The sequence below is a fragment of the Vipera berus genome, assembly GCF_964194415.1.
Source record: "Vipera berus genome assembly, chromosome: 2".
NCBI lineage: Eukaryota > Metazoa > Chordata > Lepidosauria > Squamata > Viperidae > Vipera > Vipera berus.
The window spans coordinates 279576346-279584717 of record NC_138203.1 but is presented as its reverse complement, the minus strand read 5'-3'; positions in this window follow the sequence as shown (position 1 = coordinate 279584717).

Here is an 8372-nt window from a genome sequence, read left to right as displayed (position 1 = left end):
ATGGAACTGGAGCAAGAAGGAATTCCAGAAGGAAGGTGAAATACTGGTTGGGTTATGAGGTGAAAAGAGGAAGGACCTGTTAACGGAAGGCAAGAAACTTGGAAATTATGGTTTCTTAAAGTATATAACAGTGCCCGTCCTTGCATTTAGGCGGAGGTGGAGGAGACCCCTTCCCAGACACCCAAAGTGGGAGATCTATAGGTTAGGAAAGGCAATGGGGGCAGGTAAAGGCGTTTTGGGACTCTTCTGCATCCTCCCCTCCATGGGGAAGAGATCCCAGGCCAGCCCCTCTCCGTCCTCAGTCAAGATCCACAAACACCCAGCTGAAGAAGACTCCTCCTCGCACGGGATGGGGTGTGTGTGTTCCTGTTGCTCCTGGTTTTTCCGATTTCTTCCCTCCAGGGATTCAGTGGGGAGCTGCCTCCATTTGCTCTCTCTGAAGCAACTTCCCAGCTGCACTTCCAGGATCTTCAGGATCCAGAAGGGATCAGCTCAGGGCTTCTTCCTGAGTCTTCTCCTGGTGCCCACCCCCCAACATCGGCTGCACAGAAGAGTCTGCCCCGTTTGTCTTTCCACCCTGTCTCAACCACGGAGGGGGACCCCAGAACATCTGGAGACCAGAAGCCTTACCCTCACCTCTAGCTTCACACTCGCTGTGACCAGAGCTGGATGCAGTATTCCAAGTGTGTATGTATGTATGTATGTATGTATGTAATATATACGTACATACACACTTGCAACATGTAGTATATGCATGGAATATATACATACCTGCCATCTGTATCCTGAAAAACCCCGCAGGGCAGTGGCAATTGTTGAAAGGATCCAGAAGTGGGAGGCCACCACCAAGAAGGTCCTGTGTGATGGAAACAGCCATGAAAAAGGAGCTGCTTTCCAGGTGAAGCAGCAGTTCCCCAACAATTCATCAGAAAGCCAACGCATCTGTTTCTGTCAGAGGTTTTCGACTTTGGCAACTTTAAGATGCCTGGACTTCAATTCCCAGCATGCTCCCTGGGGATATTCTGGGGATTTTAGTCCACGGATCTTAAAAGTTACCAGATTTTTTTTAAAAAAACTGGTTTCTATAAAGAGACCCCCTTGCCCCATCTGCCCCACCCAATTCTTTCCAACTGAATGTGGTCGGTTATGCCCCCAAACAGCCTTTCCCAATCTGGTGTTCTGCAGATGTGGGAATCGAAGTCCCAAACATCTGGAGGGCAGCAGCTGGGGCAAGGTGGCCAGAGGGGGGGTGTCTCCTGGCTTTCATTGGACTGACCTGCTTAACTCCTGCTATTTCTTCCGCCTCTTCCTTAAACCGGGGTGCTGCTCTAAATGCTCCTAATTGTTTTTGTATCTCAGAAAGAGAAATATTTTGGAAGCAGGCACCCAGAATCCCCAGCGCCTCTCTCCAATTCTGTGCAGAAAGGGGAAAGGCAAAGGGGGACGGAGGGGTGGGTGGATGGGGGCCCTGGGTGGACTCTTGCTTTTGCCACCCTCACGTCCACAGGACCCCTGGGGGACTCCTGGCCAGGCCTGCAGGGTTTCCATCTCCCCCCAGCTCTTTCCCACTTGCTCCCCTGAGGGATTCACTAGGGCGCCCCCTCCATCTGTTCCCTCCTGGGCAACTGCACAGCTGGGTTAGAAGATCTTTGGGATCCAGAAGGGATCTGCTCGAGGCTTCTTCCCGGCCCCTCCAGGTCCATAGCAGAGATAAATCTCTTCAGTCGTGAACAATGCAGGAAACCTTCCCCCCCACACCCCAAAACTCACATCTTAACTGTTCACCAGAAACTTCACACGGTGACAGAAGGGGAAATTCTACAATTGTTTTGAAGTAGGAAAAATTGACAGAGACCAGGCCAAGCTCTTCAATGTAGGAAAGATTTTATTGCGCAGGTTCAAACTGCCAACAAAGTATTAAAAAAATGTCTGAACCCCGAAAGGTCCAAATCAGCATACATTTATACAGTTACATTTATCTGGTATTCATACGTCATAGTATAGGCGTTACATGGGGAGGAATAATATATGGTAATGTAGATAACATCATATGGAGAAGTGAAATATGCTTAGTGCGGATAAACAACAGAAAAAGGAGTTTACATGTGATATATGGCTACCCCAGAGGAAAACAACAGGATGCATATGTCTGGGTCAAGATAAAAATACTAACGGCTGAGCACAGCTGTTGGCTGACAAGGAGAGGGAAGTAGGACATAGGTCAGAGGCTTAGGCTTTAAGAGCTCTGCTGTAGCCTGAACCAAAGTTTCATACCTTCAGGCCTCCTGTCCAATCTTTGGGTAAAAATGTTACACCTGAGTTGGTACCTGAACTTGCGCTGTCTCAGCTTGATGTGGGGAGAATGCTTTTCTTTGTCAATGAAACTTTAATACCATCTTAGAGTACCCAATCAAGGTGTTGCAGAATCAAGAGACCCCAGAATCAAAAGAAGTTTGTTTTATTTTGCGCAAAAGGTTCAGAGCAAAAAGCCGTAGCAACATCTGAACACGTTTTCACGGAAAAGCAAGTACATATATAGTCTTCAAAAACAGCAAAACACGGGTAATGTACCTTAATCAGCATTGATTGCTTACTTGAATGACAGCCCCCAATTCCCCTTGTCATACAGCTCCCGGCCCCCTTGTTGCTATGCTGAATTTAGCTAAATATCTTGCAACCGTTCACTGATCGAGGTCACAGGTTCCTTGCAGAAGCACCTAAGTTTCCGGCACCATGTTTGTGGTTAGCTGCAAACGAGACATATGTGGTTAGATGTAGCTGAGCTCTGTGCTTGACTAAGTAGGTATGAGAGACAGATGAACTTGTGGTTTGGCAATTTAATTTAATTTAATTTAATTTAATTTAATTTAATTTAATTTAATTTAATTAATTTAATTTAATTTAATTTAATTTAATTTAATTTAATTTAATTTAATTTAATTTAATTTAATTTAATTTAATTAATTTAATTTTTTAATTTAATTTAATTTAATTTAATTTAATTTAATTTAATTTAATTTAATTTAATTTAATTTAAATTTAATTTAATTTAATTTAATTTAATTTAATTTAATTATGGGACTTATATGCCGCCCTATCTCCCGAAGGACTCAGGGCGGCTAACAACAATAAAAACAACAATAAAAACAATGAATACAAATATTAAAAGAAATTAAATTTTACAAAGCCCCACTAAAACCAATAAAAACATTAAAAACATAATTAAAAACCCTTATCATCAGTCCAGGTCGGCCTGTTGGAAAAGGTATGTCTTGAGGTCACGACGAAAGGACTGGAGATCAGGGGCCATCCGGAGCTCCAGGGGAGCTGATTCCACAAGGCAGGTGCCCCCACAGAGAAGGCCCTCCCCCTGGGGGGATCGCCAGCCCTAACAAGCAGGCATATACATAGAATGAAGGCTACTGCTAAGCTTGTAAGCCGCCCTGAGTCTTCGGAGAAGGGCGGGATATAAATGTAATAAATAAATAAATAAATAAATAAATAATAAATAAATAAATAAATAAATAAATAAATAAATAAATAAATAAATAAATAAATAAATAAATAAATAGATAGTCTGGCGGACGGCACCCTGAGGAGGCCCTCTCTGTGTGAGCGCACAGGGCGATGGGAAGTCGTTCCTGGCAGCAGACGGTCCTGCAAATATCCCGGACCTAAGCCATTTTCCATTTCCTTGTTCTTTTCTAACTAATACACACGTTTTTTTTATGCCTCACTTTTATCTCCTGCCTTCACTTTATGTCCTGTCTCACTTTATGTCCTTCTTTATGTCCTGCCTCATTGGGAAAGTGAGTAAAATACTCGGGGGTTTGAGGTTTTGCTCAAAAAGCAGTAGCATTAGTAACTTGCCAGAGATGTTACACAAGAGTTACAAGTGTTGGGGAGGGTAGATTAGGTTTTACAGAGTGTTGCTAGTCCGGGATTTATACACGGATACACTGAGGCAATCATATAACCAAATCTGATTTTATGACACTTTTCTGGCTATTAAGCAGGTCACTGCAGTCCTGACTGTAAATGTATTCAAATTTACATTTTTTTTTCTTTTAATCCCATTTATATCCCGCCCTTCTCCGAAGACTCAGGGCGGCTTATAATCTAAGAAGCACAAATCAATGTGCTTAGCAATAGCCTTCATTCTATGTATATGCCTGCTTATTAGGGCTTTCGTCCCACCCCCCAAGCGACATTTTTAACAAAGTCAGCTTATTGCCCCCACAACAATCTGGGTCCTCATTTTACCTACCTCGGAAGGATGGAAGGCTGAGTCAACCTTGAGCCTGGTGGGACTCGAACCTGCACTAATTGCAGGCAGCTGGTGTTACTTAAGGAGGCATTAGCCCACTGCTCCACCAAGGCTCTTCTGGGGAAAAAAAACCTGACAAAAACATTGCACATTGTGATCCTATGGCTGCAAGACCATGGAACTGGGCGTAAAAGGGAGCCGGTTGCCAACGTGCTCATAATTTAGTCACAAAATCCTGGGGAAAAGAGGCAAAAATTTTACAATGGCCAGAAATGCTTTAGGGGTCATAGGCGCTTTTCACAATTTGGAACGGTGCTTAGGTGAAATCATAAGCCGAGGACTACCTGTAAGGAAACCTGGATAAAACCTGGAACATTCACAAAAGGGGGGGTGTCCTTGCATAAATACTTGGAATATTGCAAAATACTGACTTCACAAGAAAAGGAAATTACGCATCTGGTGTGTGGGAAATATTTTCCTGGGTCTGCAGATAAAAATGCAATCCAGTTGCTCAGATTGCTGGACACTCTTTCCGAGTGACAAACCGCATCAGAGCTTGGTGTGTAGACAATTGTTGTCGTACAGTTGTGAGTCCTCACAGAGAGAACTCCTAGTAATCTTTGTAGCATGGAAAATGTTTTATCCTAAAATGTTGCAATCTAGAGGGGGAAAATATCCTTCAGATGGTACTTAATCCTCAGGATCTCTTTTGCCCCCTTATCCGCCCCTCGGTCCTCTCGTATTCAGAGTGCAAGAGATCCAAGTCACCACCGACTCTTTCACTTTTAGGATTGTGTTTGGAACGTGGCTCAATATCCCAAAAGAAACAAACTCACTTGGGATTCCAGCAACCAAGTTTTTATTTAAAAAGAAGCATTTGCAAAGGCTTTGTTAGGCATATGGTGTTAGCCTACAATGTTGGGTTGAAAATATATTAACCACGATGTTATGTCTTTAAGATGTTAATTGGCCAATGGGTGTGTAAGTGTTCTCATGGCCATAAGAGGGAGCTAGTAACGTAGCTTCTTTCTCTCTCTGAATTTACTGCTTTCTACTATTACTGTTTTTGCTCTGTTACTGTGATAAACCTGAACTGTGTATTGACCTCTGGACCGGTAAGAAGACTTTGTATTTTGGATTACTACTTGGACTGTTGATTTTTGACCGTGCATTTTTTGTTTTTACACCACCTTAAAGTAGACTTTAAGGGATGCAGTGGCTCAGTGGGTTAGGACGCTGAGCTTGTCGATCAGAAGGTCGGCAGTTTGGCGGTTCGAATCCCGAGTGCCGCGTAACAGAGTGAGCGCCTGTTACTCGTCCCAGCTTCTGCCAACCTAGCAGTTCGAAAGCACGTAAAAATGCAAGTAGAAAAATAGGGACCACTACGGTGGGAAGGTAACAGCGTTCCGTGCGCCTTTGGCGTCTAGTCATGCCGGCCACATGACCACGGAGACGTCCTAGGACAAGCGCTGGCTCTTCGGCTTTGAAACGGAGATGAGCACCGGCCCCTAGAGTCGGAAACGACTAGCATGCATGTGCGGGGGAACCTTTACCTTTACCTAAAGTAGACTACTTTTTGCTTTTACAACTCAGTGTACTCTTGTGGTTACTGTGTGACTCTTACTGCTCTCAGTACCCTTCCTTGTCTGTGCAACTCCTTGGTAGCACAAGGAGACCTCTGCACAACCAATTCCTTAACAGGCTTGGTGAGCTGACACCCACACAGGAGTTCAGTCACACCTTACAGAGCTGTTTGACACATTTTTATATCCTATCCCTGACGCAGATTTCCCCCTCCCCTATCGCACTCAACACCCCTTCCCTAATCATCCCATAAACTATCCGGACCGCCTAAAACCACTGTCCCCCCACCATGTTCCAGGAAGCCCCTTTGTCCACAGCCTATCTTTCACCATCTGATTTTCTGTTAACAAAGCTCAACTCCTATAGTTATTTCTGTATTTCCTTTGCTTGCGGTTTAGGTTAGCGTTTTCAGCTTGTCACATTTGTACTTGTCAACTTTTAGATGAGACAGAGCGACAATCGTTATTACTTAGGATTTTCAGGTGGCTTCTTCCAATGTCCTTTAGACGCATTAGAAATTTCTGAATAATATTTTATTCCTTTCAATCCACCCTTTCTTTTCTTTGTCCTTTCAGAAATTTATAAACAATTCAAAAATACACTTTGCACACACGTGTTACATTTTATACTTATATGTGGGCAAGCAAGCCTAAGCTATAGTGATCCCAGTTATAAAGGGGTTCACATCCATTCTGATAGTTCTTGTCCTACCTCTGGGATTTTCCAACTATCTCACTTTCTTGTTATTATTCCTCCTCGTTATCTCTCAGACACATCATTTCCTCATTTTTATATGGTGGAGGTTCTCCTAAAGGCATTCTTTTAGTAATGGCAGTTTCTATTAATCTCTGTACCAGTCCTCTTATGTTTGATTAGCCTGTGTACATGGCTGGCTCAGGAATTCTGGGAATTGAAGTCCATGAGTCATAAAAGAGCCGAGGTTGCCTACCCCTGGCCTAGTCATTTCTTTGTCCCTTTTTTAACAAACAAATTGCTTAGTAAACGAGCCAACATAGAAGTGCTCATCAAACTCTGCTTGAGTTTGTTTGCACACAAATCTTTACTCAAAACAACATAGCCCACATATAATCCCCAAATTTTTCTGAACTCCTGCGTTTTAAACCAGGGTTGAATTACAATTCCTTCAATTCTCTTAGGTATCATTTTATTTATTTTATTTATTTTTTATTTTTTTTAATTACATTTATATCCCGCCCTTCTCCGAAGACTCAGGGCGGCTTACAAGCTTAGCAGTAGCCTTCATTCTATGTATATGCCTGCTTATTAGGGCTTTCACCCCCCCCAAGCGGCATTATTACAAAGTCAGCTTAATTGCCCCCAACAATCTGGGTCCTCATTTTACCTACCTCGGAAGGATGGAAGGCTGAGTCAACCTTGAGCCTGGTGGGATGCGAACCTGCACTAGTTGCAGGCAGCTGGTGTTACTTAAGGAGGCATTAGCCCACTGCTCCACCAAGGCTCATTTTCTATGAGTGTGTCCTGCACACAGACGCTTTTTGGCGAAGGTTGTTGAGAGTGTGGTGGCACATCAGCTTCCTCTGTTCCTGGAGGAAACTGATTATCTGGACCCGTACCAATCGGGTTTCAGACCCGGATACAGCACGGAGACGGCATTGGTCGTGCTGGTGAATGATCTCTGGCGGGCTCGGGACAGGGGTTGTTCCTCTGTCCTGGTCCTATTAGATCTCTCAGCGGCTTTTGATACCATCGACCATGGTATCCTACTGCGGCGTCTCAGGGGGTTGGAAGTGGGAGGCACCATTTTACGGTGGTTCTCCTCCTACCTCCTGGGACGTTCGCAGTCGGTGTTGACGGGAGGGCAGAGATCCGCCCCAAGGCCTCTCATTTGTGGAGTTCCTCAGGGGTCGGTTCTCTCGCCCCTCCTGTTCAACATCTATATGAAGCCGCTGGGTGAGATCATTCGTGGTTTCGGGGTGGGGTATCATCAGTACGCTGATGATACCCAACTTTTTCTTTCCACCCCGAACCAACCCAGCGATGCCCTCGCCGTGATGTCCCGGTGCCTGGAGGCGGTCCAGGTCTAGATGGGGAGAAACAGGCTTCGTCTCAATCCCGCCAAGACTGAGTGGCTGTGCATATCGGCATCTCGGGTCAACCAGACTATTCCATCTCTAACGATGGGGGGTGAGGTGTTACCCCCCGTTGATAGGGCTCGCAACTTGGGCGTCCTCCTGGATTCACGATTCAATTTTGAAGACCATATAGGAGCCGTGACCAGGGGGGCTTTTGCCCAGGTTCGCCTGGTGCGCCAGTTGCGACCCTATCTGGACCGAGATGCCCTACGCACAGTCACTCATGCGCTCGTGACCTCCCGTTTGGACTACTGCAACGCTCTCTACATGGGGCTGCCCTTGAGGACCACTCGGAGGCTTCAACTGGTGCAGAATGCGGCCGCGCGAGTTGTGATGGGGGTTTCCCGATACTCCCATGTAACACCTCTACTCCGCGAGCTGCATTGCCTTCCGGTTGCCCTCCGAGT